This window comes from Equus asinus, chromosome X (assembly GCF_041296235.1).
Source record: "Equus asinus isolate D_3611 breed Donkey chromosome X, EquAss-T2T_v2, whole genome shotgun sequence".
Taxonomy (NCBI): Eukaryota; Metazoa; Chordata; class Mammalia; order Perissodactyla; family Equidae; genus Equus; species Equus asinus.
Window position 1 is genome coordinate 131,033,368 of NC_091820.1, and position 19,334 is coordinate 131,052,701.

Sequence of the window (19,334 nt, forward strand, 5' to 3'; positions counted from 1 at the left end):
CCCTTAAGAATGACAGTAAAAATATAGTACCATAATTGTGATAAAGAAATATTTCTTTTCTATAACTCACAAAGGCCATAGGATTCATTGATAAATTGTCATTACAACCATATTTTCATGGAAGTTGTGTTGAGTTTAAGAAGTTCAAGAAACATCTTTTCCTCCTTAAATCAACAGCTGTTTTTAAATATGTCACTGAGAAGTTAATGTGTGAACAATTTGTGGTAAGAAAAAATTTTCTGGCCCCTGTTAAGCAACATACAATGAGAAGACAAAATCTCACACAGCAGGGGCCAGCCCAGTGGCACAGTGGTTAAGTTTGCACGTTCCACTTTGGCAGCCTAGGGTTCGTCAGTTCGGGTCCTGGGTGTGGACATGGCACCGCTTGTCCAGCCATGCTATGGCAGCATCCCACATATAAAGTAGAGGAAACTGGGTACAGATGTTAGCTCAGGGCCAGTCTTCCCCAGCAAAATGAGGAGGATTGGCAGCAGATGTTAGCTCAAGTCTAATCTTCCTCACACACACACAAAAAAACTCACATAGCAACTTGGACCTGGAAGGAGTGTAATTTTTCTGTAAATTGAGAGATGCAGACATCAGTGGGTTATGAAGACTTTTTGAAGTAATACACAGACATGTGACTAAAAGTGGTAAATTCTAATGTAGTATGTAGATGAGTAGAACAGAATGTTTATACAAATTTGCGGCCACAATATTTGCTCACAAGTTGTAATTGTTATTAAAGTGTTGAGACTGTGGGATGGTAATACAACCTCCTCCTTATTGCCAAAGTTAAGTGTTTAAATATTTCATAAGTGCTAATTCCCAACCAAGTCACTATACATAAACTTCAGGTGTTAAAAAATGTGTTGAAGTTCATAAACACACAAGATGTAGAAGCATTAATATTAAACGTTGAATAAACTTACAAATTTTCATCATTAAACTATGTTTTGAATCTTTCCTTTTTCATACACACTGATGCTACAAACTAAGCATGAAATATCGAAATAGAAACTGCATAAATGGTTGTAGCGAACAGGAGAGTTTTTCCAAAGAATGACTGTTTAGTCCACTTCATCAGTACTAGACCCAGGCTCCTCTGAGCTGGGGGAGCCATAGTGCCCAGATCCTGCATCACACTCAGAATGAAGACTCTTTCAAACTCTCTCTGCTTATCTCTTTCTTTTCAAACTCACGCTCATCTCTTCCAGCAATTTGGGTACACTCGAGGCAGCTTAACACTTCCTGGCACTTTTCAAGAACCTTCCTTCTCTACTGATCTTGAGTTTCAGAGTATTATTTTCAATGGTTCGCATGCCATTGAGGGTGTAGGATTCTATAGTATTTCTGGCTGCTACCCTCTCTCTGTTAACTTCATCTTCTAATCTATATTTGTCTGTAACTTCTCCGATCACATCAATATCATCTTTACTGAGACGGCCTTTGTCATTAGTAATGTTGATTTTGTTCTTCCTGCCAGAACTTTTGTCTGCAGCAGTTACATTGAAAATGATATTGGTGTCTATGTCCAAGGCTGCCTGCATTTTAGGACTGTCACAGTAAGCTAGAGGATCCCAAAAACCATGAATTTGCCAAGAAGTTTATTTTTTTTAGTTAAAGGCCTTTCTCTCTCATTCACTTTCACTAAGACAGTAGTCTGCTTGTCAAAGTAAGTTGTGAACATCTGGGTTTGCTTTGTAGGAATGGTGATGTTTCTCTTGATAAAGGATGTCATATCCTCCCTGCTGTTTCATTGCCCAGAGAGAAAGGGGTAACATCGAGGAATAGGAGATCTTGCACATTCTCTGATTTGTCACCCACGAGAATAGCTGCTTGTGCAACTGCACCATATGCCACTGCCTCATCAGAGTTGATGGGCCTGTTGAGCTCCTTTCCATTCAAGAAAACTTTCAGCAATTTCTGGAACTTTGGAATACAAGTAGAACCACACACTACCACAATTTCATTAATCTGGCTCTTGCCAAGTTTGGCATCCTTCAGAGATTGCCCTACACGCTTCAGGGTACTAGGAAAGAGATAAGCATTGAGCTACTCAAAGTGGGATCAGGAAACCGAAGAGTAGAAATCTACACCCTTCTAGAATGAATCAGTTTCAATCCTGACATGAGCAAAGAAACTCAAGACATTTTGCCTTATCACAGGTAGTCTGGATGTGGCACACTGCCTGCTTGTTGGAGGCTATATCCTTCTTGTGTTTACCTTTGAAGTCTTCAATCAGGCGATTCACCATACAGTTACCAAAATTTTCCCCATCCAGATGGGTGTTACCAACTGTGGATTTCACTTCCGAGTTGTCATCCTGGAAGTTTAGGATAGATACATCAAAGGGGCCACTACCCAAGCCAAAAAGGAGCACGTTTCTATTTTTTAAACCTTCATTTTTTTTTATCCAGGTCGTAGACTATGGCTGCTGCAGTCAGCTCATTAATGAATCTCAGGACATTAAGATCAGTGACAGACCCTGAATCCTTGGTGGCCTAACACTGTGAACCATTTAAGTAAGCTGGAACAGTTATTACTGCATTTTCTATTTTGTCCCCCTAAATAGGTTTCAGCAAATTCTTTCATCTTGCTTAGAACCATGGAAGAAATCTCCTTTGGGGAAAAATATTATTTCCTTTATATTCTACAATTACTCGTGGCCTTCCCCTTTTAGAAAGCACTTGGAAAGCCCAGTGCTTCATTCTGATTGAACTGTGGCATCATCAAACTTGCAACCAATCAGCCTCTTGGCATCAAAGATGGTATTGGTGAAGTTCATTTCCTCTAGGTTTTTAGCAACCGCATCAATGAGATGTTTGGTTTGTGAAAGGTAGATAACTTGGGCTGGTACAGCTGCCTTGGTAATTAGCAATAAACTCTACTTTTCCATGCTGGAAGGACCTCAAACACTAATAAATAGTACCCAGTTAAATACCAATTGGCAGACAACTTGATTAAAGAAAGAAAGGGGAAAAAATGAGACAGAAACTAGTTTAAAATAAATCAGTGTCAACAATAGCCTCTTGCAGTTAATCTCTACATGGGACCTAAATCTTCTATTTTCTCCACCACCTTCTTTTCACTCTATTCAGTCCTTATGTGGTTTAAACTCAATTATAAACAGATTCGGTTTTACAATTCATTCAGACGGTAGTGTGTCCCGTTTGTTTTCTATTGTTTGCTGACCTCAATTGCACTTGGTAATAAATGCCTGACTACAAGATGACCGCTAGAATTTTGAGAATGGCATCAAACCATTATGGCAACCAACAACACTTCAAAAGCTTTAGGGTCAATTTTTACTTCTCTCATGCCCACATCTAATTTTTTTCCAGATCCAGTCAATTTTTCCTCTTTGCATATGTCCTTTCCCACTTCAATCACTCTAGTTCAAAGTTTTATTACTTCATATCCAGATTATCACAGTAACGTTATCACTAGTATTTCTCCTTTCTGTGATTTTATGACTTATTCATCACCATCATTCACTTATCTATCCATCCATCCATCCATTCATTTAATAAACTTCAATTGTGTTTCTACCATTTGCTAAATACTGTTAGATGTTGAAAGTAAAGAGATGAATTAAACACCGCTGCTATCCTCTAGGAACACCATCATGCTAACCTTTTTAAATTATGCCTTTTATTACACTAACCCTTGCTCAAAAACTTGTTCCCCACTACCTACCAAATAAAATAAATAAAATAAAACAGATCCAATTTACCCTTCCAGCCGGTATGGCTTATGGAATCAGACAGACACAGATTCAAGTCTTAACTCTGTTATTTGTAGCTGTGTTAGTTTATTAATGATTAGGCATGCTTAACCTCTCTGGTCTTCTGTTTTCTTACCTTTAAAGTATACCTACCATTTTAGTGCATCATAGGTGCTCATTAAAAGTTCTACTGTCAGCCAGCCCAGTGGCGCAGCGGTTAAGTGCGCATGTTCCGCTTCTGTGGCCTGGGGTTAGCCAGTTTGGATCCCGGGTGCGGACATGGCACCACTTGTCAAGCCATGCTGTGGGCGGCATCACACATATAAAGTAGAGGAAGATGGCCATGGATGTTAGCTCAGGGCTAGTCTTCGTCAGCAAAAAGGGGAGGATTGGCAGCAGATGTTAGCTCAGGGTTAATCTTCCTCAAAAAAAAAGAGTTCTTCTGTCTTTCCTTGTCTTTAAATAATTGACATCCCCAAACATAGATTCATATAGCATAAGAATATAATGGATTCTAGATATCATCAAATAAACCTCCCTAGTTTGACAGCTGTGGAAACTGAGGCGCAATTTTGGAAGAGAGTGGCCCTCAGTGACAAAGGGATTTAGAAGATTTGGTAGCTTGTCCTCCTGGCTTCCCATCAAAGCAGTACATGGAAGCATCCAGGAAATGCTTATTGGGAAAATTCAAGGGCAGGAAGGCAAGGGCCATTCTCAAGCAGAAGTGTGTTTAAACTTGATGATTCAGATTTCAAATATGTAGCAATGGTCTCTGTTTACAGGGGAGGGCTGTTTTTATTCTTCTCCAAATGTCAATGTAGAAGTTATTGATGAATCTGAAAAATTAAAAGCACAACAAGTACTTAGCTGTATGACATTAAGGTAACATATAGTAGCATATCTAGCAGAGGTAAAGATGGAACTGAAGATAGTGGGCAGAATGAGAGAGGAGGGAGTCATCAAACTATAGAAGGTTAATCCCAGGCTGGTCTTCAGAAAACAGTGGGTCTAAGCCATTCAGATGACAGGTAAGAAAACCAGTGAGATCAATGGATGGCCTAAGATTATACAGATATTTATAGATAAAGCTGGGACACCCGACTTTTTAAAACCTTGCAATTATTCCATTTGACTACACTGGCTGATCAAACATAAATGTTTTCATCATGTAGCAGTTGTTGAATACCTCCTATGTGCAGATGTCTGGGCAGAGCACCACAATAAAGATAAATTGACAAGTTAAACCTGAGCCGAAGGCAGGTAGAGAGAAGGGGGAAGAAGAGCTGTTCAGTCGTCCCATGTGTGCATGCAGCTCCAGTGGCACAGGCAGGATATATAAATGTCTGTAGTCACAGCCAGCCTAAGCAGGGTGATTCCAAAAGTGGTTATTACACTTTCATTTAAAATTAAAATTTAATAAGTTATATTCAACACGAGTTGAAAACATTCATAAATTTAATGAATCATCTAATTAAATATTATATATGCAACAGTATAGAGCAGACTGAGAGAAAAACATTGAGCTCTTTTTATGCTTAAATGCAATTAGTAAGTAATGTTTTAAAAACAAAACCCTCTTGAATTTCATAAAGGTTTTTTTCTAAAGCAGAAAATGTTTATTCCATAAAACATCCCTTGTTTTCAGGAATTACATGTTTACTTTTGCTTTCTGCTAAGTAGTCAGCTGAACTACAATTTAAACCAGCCACTGTGTTGTCAGTCTAGATTTAGCCAAGCCCCATTGCATCCAGAATGGTTATATGGCAATATTGTCAAGTATTTTGTTGTGTTATGATGCCAAAATAATTCCATGTTAGCAGGTTCTATCACATTTTCTTAACCATGATATGACATCTGGATTCATTTGTAATCTTTTCTTAATATGCTTTCTTTAGCCTATATTGTGAGTAAAGTTGCCCTTTACTCTCTTTGGGCAGCTATTAACAAAATATCTTTTAAGTTACTATGTCAGCTAGCTTTAAGTCCAATATTCAATGTAAAGTGGAAACCTCAATTTGAAATCTGACAAATAATTTGCTAGACACGTCCTTGGAGTGAAAGTTTGGAAGTGTTTAAGCCATAGCGGCCTGGGTTTGAGATACCCCACGCCTTCTCCTAGAGAGCCTTCTACTTACTTTGGAACTCTGGTAATCTGTAAAACGCTAACCACCATCTTTCCAAACAGCACGCTAACAGTGGTATAAATCTTCTATTTCATAGCCCCAACCACCTGAGAGAGTTACTTTAGTCCAGATGAAAGATTTTCAGACTTCCAACGGGCAGAAATGGTGGGTTAAAGTCTTGCACTGTAATCGATGTTTTATTATTTCAGCTGGGTGATGTGTACACAGGTAATCACTATATTATTCCTTTCACAAGTTTGGTATTTCTTAACTAACAGATCCATCTCTTTGAGGTTCATGGATATAGTCAGTTATTTAAAAAATAATAATTACCATAAGCATTGCATTTGGTAATGTAGGAAATCCATGCAACAAAAACAGACTATTTGTAGGCCTTTATCCAGGATCTGTCACTACCCTCCACCACATTCTGAAGAGTGAATTTTATATTGCTCTATTGCTCAGGATTTTGCTAATAAATAAGGTTGGATCCCTCTCTCCCTATGCTAGTCTGGGGCTACCACCCTATTCCATTCATTTCCTTACATTACTTAGCAGATACCAGCTGGTCAAAGGTAAACTTTACTTTCCTTCCAATTTGACTATTCTTTGGTCCTTTATACATTCCTCTGGCAGCTGTATTATCCCTAATATAAAAATGATGATTTAGCCTTAGGGATAAAAAATCAGGTTAAAGATGATAAATTGCTTTGTAAGATGAGAATAATGGCGTGAAATATATTACAGAAAATTATTGCACCCATTCTGAGTCTGAGGAAGAAAATTAGTTGACTTTTCTTTCTCTTTTCCAGAGCAAAATGTGCCTCTGGAAAAGCTAAGGAACGAAACAGAGGGAGATAATTCATCCAGCTCTCTCTAACCAGAAAATGGGAAAGAAACCATCGGAGAAAATCTGACTTATGAGAACTGTCAACAGAATGTCAAGAAGTTCCAAGAAACCTGCAGGTGTTGCTCTTAGTCAAATATATGTCAACATTTTATGTCTAATTATATGTGATGAATTAAAATGTATTTATGCATATAGATGGTACATTTGATTACAACTCAAAAGTGGAATATACCCCATTGCTTCACATTAATGCCTATTCAGAAATGAGAATTCTGAAGCATTATTCTCTAGCAGATGCACAGTTGTTAGGACAGGGGATTATCTAAAGCGATTACCCTAACCAGGCTCACACATGCATATCTATTCGACTTTCAGAGACCTTGAAGATCCAGAGGACTAAGGCACGTATCAATTAATAAAAGTAAAATGTGATAAAATATTTCAAAGTACTTTGTAAATGTTAATTGCTATAGAAATGCAATATATTATTAATCATAATTAAGGTTACAGTAAATCAACTTGTGAAACATCAAGCATACATTTCTATACAAATATGTATACATGCACATTCATACATATATATGGACACATATATATGCAATTATTCTTAGACACAAAATAAACTGCTAATATTTGAAAAGAGTACTCATTTAACAATACGTACACCCTAAAAACGCAGCATCGCCTGTAAGGGCAGAGAAGACTATGGGATCAGGGAGGGCTTATCAAAGGCTTAAACCGTAGAGTAATATTCTATCTCTTCAGCCAGGTGATGGGTACACAGGTCATCACTGTATTATTTCCTTCACCAGTTTGGTATTCTTAACTAATTGATAATATTATTCTAAAGATAAAGAATGCTCTATTCTAAATGTTTGTGAGTATTTGTGAGAGGGAAACAAAAAATAAAAAGGAAAATATCTAACTGCTGTTCAGCTACAGAACAAAATGCAAACTCAAGTTTTCACACAAGCACACCCACATACACATGCATACACACATTAACACACGATGTAACGAGATCAGAAAACTTGGAAATCTGTTTTTGGCTCCACCACATCTGAGAGGATTGACCTTATACAAGTCATTTAACTTTGCTGAGGCCCAGTTGAGTTGCCTAAAGATGAAACTTTTAATACCTAGACAGGGCCATTGTGAAAATTATTAGTATAATACAGAAAAAAGCCTGGTATGGAGTGAAAAACCACTATATCAGAATAAGGTGTTGACTAAGCAGGAAGGGTAGTATGTGTTGAAGTGATGAAGAAGGACCTTTTTGCCTATCCAGTCATTGCATTGAACACTTACCTGGAGCCTGAAATCAAATCAGAAGTTGCCTATGTACATAGAAAAGGAAAAAGATATTTCATATTTGACATAAGCTTATCTTTGGAGATGGTGCTTTCTTAGAGTGTCAGTGGGAAGGTGGATGCATCAATTGCAAATGGTGCTTGGGAATGAGGTATGAGCATATAGTCTCCCTAAATCAGAGGCTGATGTCAGACTGGAGGAAGTCAGGAGTCAATCTATAGATCGTCTATTTTACTGGCCTTAATCATATTCTGGAAATATATTTTCAAATATTTTATACATATTTCTAATCTTTAAGGCCTGCAAACATTTCATATTGCACATTTTAGAGATGCAGAGGCAAATTCAGAGAAAACAAGTATGTCAAGGTGATAAGCAAGATCCACAGCCACCCTGGTCCAGGCCACCAACATTTCTGGCTCAGGATAGTGTGACAGACTTCCCGCTGCTCTCCCTGCTTCTGCCTTTGCCCTTATTGTGTTTTCTACACAGTGGCCAGACAGGTCCTTCAAAGGCAGTATTGCACAGAGTGTGCTCCTGATGGGGTTTGGGACAGGCCACCCCAAATATGCCACTTTGGCACATTGATTATTTTGAATTAAAGTTACTTAAGAAACAAACAGTGCAAGAAGGACGCTCTGACCCTCCTTTGTGCTCCTGAAAGCAGGAAATAAATCTCCCATGTGAAAGGTGCCCTCCGTGTACCAAGAGAAAGAGAGAGGGATTTCAGGGCTGAGAAGGCTGTATGAACAAACTTGTTACTTTGCCAATTTACTACCCCACACCCAAACTTCTTTTTCTTGTCAATTCTTCACAAATTTACTGTTTGTCTAAGAGGTATGAAAGCTGCCTGTTTCGGTCACTTCTTTGAATCTCCTATTTCTATGAGCTCCGATATACATGAAACTAATTTTACTTTTCTCTTGTTAATCTGTTTCATGTCTATTTAATTATTAGGCCAGCCAAAGAACTTAGAAGGAGAAGAAAGGAAAAGCTGTCCTCCCCTGCATACCTCACCCAGAGTCACCTGACAAACCTTATTAGAAAATGCAGATTCTCAGGCACCACCCCAGAGCTTTCAGAGGTCTGGGGCAGGACTAAAGAATCCACAATTGGGCAACACTCAGGTGATCCCCACACTACTGACATTTGAAAACCACTGAAATACAAGGTATATTACAATGTGATTCCTCTGTTCAAAATCCCTCCAACTAGCTCCCTCTATTACTCTTTAAAGGACAAAGGAGGCACCATGACCCACAAGGCTCTTCATGACGCAGGGGATCTCATCTTCTACCATACCACACTCTTCCTTGCTTACTATCCTCAGCTAGTATGGACTCTTTGCTTTTCTTAAGCTGTTCTTGCCACAGGGACTTTGCACTTACTGTTCCTTCTGCCTGAAATGCTCAAATGCTCCTATTTCACACAGCTCATCCCCTTACTTGCTTCAGGTCCCAACTCAGAGATTACTTCATCTCAGAGATGCCTTCCTTGACTATCCCATAGTGACTAAAACACTCTTATCTGGCTTTATTTTTACTCATATAATTTATCATTACCTGACATATACTTGTCTGTTTCACCTCACTTCAACTGAGGCTCTATGACAGAAGGAACACAGCCTGTTTGTTACCCACAACGCCTAGAACAGTGTTTAGCATCTAGTGGGTCATTAGTAAGTACTTATAATAGTAATTTAAAAATCGGAGGTTTCACTTGAAATATTTTGATTTTTAAATCAAAGCAGACCTTCAGTCTCCCCAGGGGAAAAAAAAAGGAGACCCAGTTCCCTGAGCCTGCCTTTCTACACAGGGATAATTGGATGGAACAGCAGACCAGTAGCGCCTTGAGTGGAGCACGTGTTCTGCAGCTCACCATAAGCCCCCACACTCCCTACAAGAGGATTACAGCAGGGCTGCTTTACTCTTTCAGGGCAGTTGCCTGATCCTTGTAAACCCTCCCCTGCAGTCTCCTTCCTTTCTTCTAGCAAGCTCCCTCCTCCTGTTCTCTCTCTCTACACTCTCACTCTCATTTCTTCCCTCCCTCCAACATTCTCCATTTCTCCTGTACTCTCCCTGTTTCCTTCTTGCAATTTCTCTCCTCCTGTGCACTTGCTCTATTCTGCAATCCTCCTTCCTACTAGTATTCTCTCTCTAACCCAACATTTCTCAACATAGGTGTTTTTGCCTCCCACACTTCAGGGAAAAGTTCAATGTCTAGAGACATTTTCAGTTGTCACGACTACGCAGAGTAGTGCTACTGAAATCTGTTCCATCAAAGCTAAGGATGCTACTAAACATGCAACAATAACCTACAATACATTAGGACAGTCCCCCACAACAAAGAATAATCTGGAGCAAAATGTCAGTAGTGCTACCTTTGAGAAACCCTCTTCTAGAGATTACCACCCCATACGAAAATTTTCTGACTCCATACATTTCTAACAATCTTCAGCAGAAAAAGGAAACAACTTTCTTTCCTTCTCGATGAACTCACTGACAACCAATAACATATAGAAGCAAAGTTTTTAGTTTTAGTATAAGTATCACAAAACATTTCAAATGAATAATCCTTGGTTTCAACACCGAGGTTACAGATCTCAGTTATGTTTCATAATATTCAGACATTTATTTATTTATTTATTTATTAAAGATCAGTACCTGAGCTAACATCTGTTGTCAAACTTACTTTTGTTCCCTTCTTCCTCTCCGCAAAGCCCCCAAGTACATAGTTGTATATTCTAGTTGTGGTCCTTCTGTTTGTGCTATGCGGGACACTGCCTCAGCATGGCCTGATGAGCGGTGCTGCGTCCGCACCCAGGATCCAAAGCAGTGAAACCCTGGGCCACCAAAGCAGAGCATGTGAATTTAACCACTCAGCCACTGGGCTGGCCCCATATTCAGATATTTAAATTTTTCTATTAGATTTTCATAAACATTGAAGAACCCTCATAGTGGAAAGAATGGAAGGAAATATAACAAAATGTTAACCATGGTTAACTCTGAACTACAGTACATATTGTAGGGGAGGAAAATAATTTTCCCTCTACCCTTCTAGGTTCTTGGTTGAGAACTTCCTGTAATAAAAGATTAACAGGAAGAAAACAAACAAGTTTCATAACATGTATTCCTCCTGTATACAAGGGAGAGACCCAGGAAAATTGAGTAACTCACTGAAATGGCCCAAGCCACCACCTTAAATACCAGCTCCACCTAAAAACAAAGGAAGATGTTGGGGTGGGGGAAGTCAGTTATGGGACGTGACCAGGAGAAGCGCAGTAAACAAGGGTAAGGTTGATATGCAGATTTAAGTCACTGTGTTCTGCATGGATAAGAGTTTCTAGAGACCTAGAGTCACCCTCTTCTTCCTGGTACAGAGAGAGAGACATCTTTACAAATGGAGATTTCCCTATAAATGTAAATGGCCCTTAAAAAAGGGTAACTTCTACTAGGTTCTCAGAGCTTTTCTTATGTCTACTGTTTCTTAAAAAATAATCAGCTCAAAATAATCTTTATGCCAAAGAGGCATACTTTGGGGTGGCCGATTCTGCTCCCCTTCAATATGATTTTTATCATTTTTGCTTATGTAGGGAAGGAAGACAAATCTTCTACCCTCTGGGTCCTTTCGGCTGGGCTATGAATTAAATTGACATGAGACATAATAACAGAAGAAAAATCAAATAAAGCTTTATAAGATGTATACATGGGAGAAACTCAGGAAAACTGAGCCACTTGCCAAAATGGTGGAGGCTGTTACCTTAAATACCAACTTCAGCTAAAGACAAGGGAGGACGTTGGGAGTGGGGGCAGTCAGTTATGGGAGACAACCAGAAAAGACAGTAGACAAGAGTAAGGTTATTATGAGATTTAATTCCTTGCCTTCCCCATTGATAGGAGTTTCTAGAGATAAGGTCATGAGCCTCTTCCTGATACAGAGAGGGAGACACCTTTACAGATGGAGATTTCCCTTACAAATGGAAAGGTCTCTTACAAAGGGTACCTTCTACTCATTTTCAGAGCTTCTCTCGTGTCTGCAATTTCTTAAAAGTAACCAGGCTGAAATAATCTTCATGCCAAAGAGATACATTTTGGGATGGCCAATCCTGATCTCCCACACTTGCTTCATACATTTCTGTTTTCCAAATTTTCTACCATGAATATACATTACTACTAAAATCATAAAAATTAAATATCACTTAAAATATCGACAAAAAATGCTACTACTAGCAAAATCCTCTAAAATCAGAAATCACATATTATTAGTATGAAAAAGACATCTTAAAATTAGTCACATAAAATGTACAAAATAAGAAAGACTTTTGATATGCCAACATTGGCTTTATTTTGAACCAACCAGTGCTTTGTTTTTTTTAGCTAAAAAGAAGCCTAAAAATATTAACTGAAAAGTTCATTTCTAAAACTCTGAAAGCTGTGAAAAATTTGAGCATGCTGTCATCATAGATTCCCAAGGCTCTCTCAATTTGCAAGCAATATCAAAAAGAGCATCTTAAAATCTGTCTTCGTAAAACTTAAAAAAAATAAACACTTACTTTTGATATGTCAACTTTAGCTTTTATCCTGAACCAGTCAATGTTGTCAAAATCCTAAAGTTAGAGCAAGAATTGCTGAAATGGAGCACTATGGTAGGTTTTGATATACTTAGGAATTGTTAAAATTATGCAATCTGTGAGAAATTTGGGCATGTTAACTTCACAGTTTTCCAAGGTTAGCCCAATTTGCAATTTCATTACCAAGTATTCTCACAACTAGACATGAACTCACTAAAGAAATACATTAGGGAAATCTCTAATTACAGATCACGAATAAACAAACAAACTTTAAGGTCAACAAGCCTATGTCTTCTACTGAAGGTGTTACAAAGTGGCATTCTCTCTCATCTACATTCTCTCTCATCTTCTTGATTTTGATCTCTTTGAGAACCTCAGAAAGGTTTCAACATTTATGAGGAAGCTGAGGTTTACAAGATAGTAAGAAATTCTCATCATTTCATATAAAATAAATGTCAAGTTGGATAAGGACCCATCTTGTTGGTTTACACCGTTTATCGTAATCAATTTAATATCACTTCCAGCAGTGTGGCACAGCACTGCATAAACAATATGATAATTGGAATTCCTCTGCTCCTTGAATTAGTAAGCAAGTTACAGTGCATATCAATCATGCATAATGAGTCTGAAGAATGGCTTGATTACACTTTATTTGCATAAGAATTTTCTATAATTTTTTTAAACTGATCATTTTTAATTCAGAATAGATTTAAATGCCACACAACTGCTGCTCCTCTCCTGAAATGCTAAGCAATGTTCTTACATAATACAAAAATGCTAATCAATTTTTTTAATTCACATCCCAGCTTGTTAATGAGTTTTCACCTTTCTACATGCTGTCAAATCTCATTACACTGTCACCTTTCTAGGATTCACAATTGGAGGACACATTTATATGGTTCAATTCTAATTGCCACATTATTTCTTTACATTGACAAGGGGAACATCTTTTAAATAATCCTTGGAGCGTCCAATTCGAAGGATAATTTTCTCTCTTTGCATTCTACAGTCTGTAAAACTGCTACTGTTAATTTATAGAAATGCTGATTCAAATGTTCTCTGATAACTCAAAAGTCTAAAGAGTAAAAATGAATCAAACAGAAATCAAAAAGCAACCAAATGTAGATCTAAAAGTTAAATTACAATAAGATAAAATGTAGAAATAAAAATAGCTTATTAAATATAATAATTTAGAAACATAATCTATTTGGGCATTACAACATTTAAATAAATATTTATTAGATAATCATAGAATAGCCCTTTTCTTGGATTTCATATATTTATTTTTTACAGTAGTCAAAGATCTTTGAAAGATGTCCATATGAAACACGTTGCAATCGTTAATAGAACATTTCCAGGAGTAGACCTTAACAAACGAGACAAGGGACGAGATAAGTGACTCCTTTTTAAAACACACCAGGTACTGACAATGACTTTTTAAAAAACACTTAATATGAAAAAAAAACAAACAAAGAATGGGTTATTTGGAAGAAGCAAGCACTTGTGGGAAAAAAATGAATTTAACTTGCTAAGTAAACTCTTAGATTCAAGTCTCAGCAAAGCCAAATACCAGCCCACTGGCTAGAAGTTACGGTTCCTGATAGATATCATTACTACACATTGAATTTTCTATTCTTTGCAAGGAAAAAATACATATACTCCATCAGGGTAATTTTTTCTTCTCTAAAGAAACTGAAATTTCCACAGAGAAAAATCTGCATGGTAAAAGGATTTACTGAATTATCCTGAGGCATTTTTTCCATCTGTAAATTTCTAGTTTAGATGGTACCGTGAATACACATTTTTTTAGGGAAAAAAATTCTCTTTTGTTCGCTTGTTCAAGTGCACGTCTAATTTCTGAAACCTACTGATTCACTTTCATTCATTCATCATATAAAGCTTCTAAAAACAGAACATGTAATATTCTTTGAAAAGTGGCTTATACAAAATTTTAATAAGCTGTTTCACATTTCAAAAATCACAAGATTACTGACATTTCCTGGAAGATTTATCCTTAGGACAAGATGCAAGATCACCTGTTTGATTTAGTAGAGCAAAGACAAACCAGCTCTGTTCCCTTCCCTTAAAGCAGTATTGCTTGTCATTAAAATAGAATCTAAATAAATGACCATTGAGGCATTCGTTTGATAGTGGGGTTATAGATGATCAACAACAAACCTGTTGAAAATCTGTAAAACAAACAAAAAAGGAATTTTTAAAAAGCAATGACAAGCAAAGACTTGACCAAACGGTAAAATAGTGCAAAACAGAGACAGCAGTCAGCTAATTCTGAGTTTCCAGAGCCCGCATGCGCCGAAGGGAAGGGCTCTCCATGAGCTACAGGAGACCCGAGCTGTCCAAAGTAACCCTGTCTGCGTCACAACAGTGCTTCCCACTTCAGTACAGCAAGTGATGACGCCAGATGGGCGTTACGAAGTAGAAGCCTCTTTTTCTCCAGATTAGCTAAAATACAGCAAACAAAATCCAACCTCAAGGGAAAGGTAAAGAAATGATAATGGACTCAAAGCTCAAACTGTGTGACTCTAGAGGTTAGCCAAGTTATAGCAAATTCAAACTTCAGAAGGAAATAGTTATACACTCCCCTCACTCACTAAAGCTAAAATCACCAGACTCCGGGGAGGTGGCAAATTTCACCAGGCCCTGCCTCGCTTCGCCTCGCCCACTCCCTTCAGAGTGTTCTGGAACCTCTGCAGCGCCCTGCCTTCTGACCTGACTCCAGAAACCTTGACATCTGGCCCAGCAGCCACCCCAACCCGGGCAGCCACAAGGTGGGCGCGCAGGAGCCACCAGGAGACACTCCTGCTGCGCCGATGCCAGGATCTGCGCCTGCGCCTCCACTCTTTCCCAAATCCATGGGAATCTGGCACGCCACCTCCCTTCGTTCTCCCATGTGGCCCCTTCGCTCACTTTTTGGCAAACTCCAAAAAATGTTCTCCTTTATCTATTTTCTAATTCTCGTTTTTCATCTGTCTTTTCTTTTAAGTTGCTCATTCTTTTATTTTTGTCCCATTTCTCTTTCATTCTAGTTTCTCATTCTTGCTCCCATTTTATTATCTGGCACTCTTATTTTCTCATTAGAAAAGCCTCTTATCTTCTACTAATTTCCTCACTTTTTCCCCATCAATGTTCTTGTACTTTATTTTACGGTATTGTCACGTTTAATCTCATATATTCAGCATATTCTGTTTCACATTTTATGATTCTCAATTTTCATCTTAGTGTTTCATTCCTTCCACCTTAAACTTTCACATTCTCTTATTTTCACATTCTCTTTTCCCCCTCTCATGTTTATATATTTCTATTTTCTGTCTCTTTGTTTTTCTTACTCTTACTTTCCACAGTATCACAGATTATACTTTATTCTTTTATTTTATTTTCTATTTTCTCATTCCTTGTATTATGCTCCTTTACTAACTTTCACTCTCTCCCTATTTTTACTCATATTCTGTCCCATATTATTTTCTCCCACATTTCTCTCACATACAATTTCACACTTTCTCCGCAGTATTTTTCCCTCTCATGTTTAACAGTAATTGTTAGGTCTAACAGAGTTATGTAAGAAAAGGTTTACTAGTGCTCAGATGCCTGCTGGTCAATGAACTGACTGGTTAGCGGCCAGTGCAAGTGAATGGTGAAGCCAACGCTGTGCAAGCCCAGATGAAATGAGGGTGAAAACAAGCCTACCCAGAGATGATAACTGTGTTTTACAATGGAGTGTGGCCTAGCAAGAGCCCCCTATTAGATGTCAACAATCCTACCCCTCAGTTACAGAAATTTCTGGAAACACCAAGGGACTGAGGAAGTCTCAATTCGAAGTTCTCAACCAATCCCACTTTAGGCAAATTGTTTCCTCACAGGATCATCTCACTGAGGTCTCTCAGTGTCCTACAGACCCCAACTATGTCACAAAGAAGCCCAACCCTTTCCCTATATGTCCAGTTAAACTCATTTTCTATATGTCCAGTGAAAAAGTCCAGACAGATGGGAAAATAGAAATAAATGCACTGCTTGGGGATGGGAAATGTATCATTGCAAGTATCCTTAAACCATGGGAGTAACTGAAGAAAAAATGTAATGGTTATAAAAGAAAAGTTTAAGACAAAGCCCTTAGATACGTATATTCAAGTTACAAAAACCAGATGAGGGGAAAAGAATGAGCAAACATCCTGAAAAAAAACCAAACAATTTAAAGGATCATGTGCGAGGAATGTTTTAGAAGTGTCACAGTTTTAGGGATACTGAATAGAAAATATGGTCTAGACTCAATTCTATATTTGACCACAAGGAAGACTAAATATTCAAAGCAGAGTTTCAGTGAAGTCAGAGGATGGAGGCCTCAACAGAAAAATTCCAGTAGAGGAACAGAACCAGCATAGCTTCATCTTTATGCTTAATTGTGTGAATCAGGCAAAGTGTAACTGTGAACAGTCTGCAGGCCCGTTGTCAAATAAAAACAAACATGGACTTAGGTAAGGAGAAACTATTCGAAAGGACTATGACAATAAGGAGAACACTCCAAACTCAGGAGCTGCAAGAGTCTCAAAATCAAACAGAACAAAGATTTTCCTATATAGGGCGGAAGAAGTAGGGCTACTAGCAACTTTGTGGGGGGAGGGACAAGAGTGGCGGGGATGAGCAAGTTTGTAAAATCAGGGTGCTTCAACAGGAAATATTTCTGTTTATGGTTAACCAATTCTCAGTTCTCGGAATGAGCTGTTAATGAGGTGTATTCTGGACCTTGGTGCTTGCTTAAGCTTCCGGTGAGTCAAATTTCAGGGGCCTGTTGCAGGGACAGAAGCCTGACTAAAGTTCAGTCAAGCCAAGTCAGAGGGCAAATAATGGACAATCGTGAGCACTGGGTCACCACTAAGTTAACAGTACCACACCTGCTCTACCTGGAAGCCCCCAATGGCAAACCATTGGAGCAGAGGACGTTGAGCAGAGTACATAGGCTTACCGTGCCGTTTTCAATATTTATTTATATTTCATTACAAAATATTTTTGCAACCTACACTATCTCAAAGCTGGGTCTTATTTGTTTTTCTGTTCCAGTTTACCTATGGAAATTGCGATTAAGCTACAAAATAAAATGCACAAATGGAAACAGCATTAGTGTTTAGGAAAGCCAAGTTCCTTACATTGCAGATGACAAAAAGGAGGCCTAGAACCATGAAGTGACCTGCCCACAGCTACACAACTACCTAGCAGCAGAAGCAGGACTGAACACTAATCTTTAACCTTTAAATACATACGCGCACACACACGCATTTGATTATACTTCTGTAAAACTATCATGGTCGCTGGGAAAGGATATCCTTTTGTTTAAGAAAAGCATTTTGGCTTGGCTATGTAGTTATATTTAATTTAACCTTGATCATACATTTTATTTCAATTCTTTCTGAAAATGTAAAGTCAGTCTATCTGTCATTTCTATCTTGGAATATATATACCCACAAGAAAAAAAATGTGTCTCTTTTGTCCAGTATAGAAAGTTACGTTAGAGAAAATGGTCATAAGTCCAGGGAAATAGCAGGAGAATATTAGATCATGCTGAGGTCAGACTTATGTTTTTTATTTTAATTAGTCATAATATAATACAATCAAAGAATAATTTGTTGTTACTGTGATCTTAACAAGATAGTTTTTAGTGATGAATACAATTCAATATAACCTAAGGTGACTCTGCTCAGAAGAATTTGTTTTGTTATTAATATTTAGCACAGGATACCGTAGAATTCAAGCTTTCTACATCTGCAGCATGAAGCGAACAGAAAGCAGTCACGGGCAAGATAAGATGAAATAGGTAGAAAATAAGCAAATCTGAAAGGAGACATTAACTGTGCTTAGAAATATTGTTTGCTATGTCTATTGTAGTGAAAAACAAGAATTCAAGAAATTGTAACATGTCTTTTTATAACATGAAATACGGGAAAAGGTATGATAAAAGTAATATGCCCTTGAAATCTTCCACTAGTATGGTCTCTTGCCTGTTTATCTTTTATTTGTTTTATATTTTCATATTCTTTGAATCTATTTATTTCTAGAGCTTCTAATGATATTACACTACATTATACATACTGTGATCTAGACGTCAAGATTGAATAAATATAAAATAGCTATTCCAAAGATATATGAATATGGCAAAAAGCAACCTCATCTCCTTAAAGCAAAGAACAATTGCCTAGAGATAAGATAATAACGTTTTGCTAACTACAGACAATAAATAATGAAATAGAAATCACAATGGAATAATAAAATGCACTATTTTAACCATCAAACATATATTATCCCCAATGTGTGCCATATGTTGCAGATTTAAAGCTATGCTTTTTATAACTACATTTTTAAAATAAGGAGATGTGTTTTAGAATGGCAAAAGAGATGGCATGCTATATTTCCACTCTAATGCCCCCTCCTACCAACACTACTATAACTTAAGGTTAAACCAGAAAGCTGTAGACATTTTCTTTGAGTAAAGAGCTTTTGGAAAATAGATATATACATACATATGTATGTATACATACACACACACACATATACACACATGTAGTTTTAATTGAAAAAAGTGAACAGCGATTAATTTTATATATGCAAAATCAATTTAATATTTTTAAACAATTTCACCAGTTAAATAACTCAGAATAAGGTTAAAAATCTTTCTTTTTATATAGATACCACCACATGTATATTGGAGCAGAAAGAACAAGTGAGCACCAGATAGTAGGAATATAT

General features: G+C 37.6%; 1 pseudogene; it reads right to left on the minus strand.

The window, feature by feature from the left end:
• Positions 1–1,146: 1,146 nt before the first annotated feature.
• LOC106846933 (heat shock-related 70 kDa protein 2-like) overlaps positions 1,147–19,334 on the minus strand; it is a 48,892-nt pseudogene continuing 30,704 nt past the window's right edge.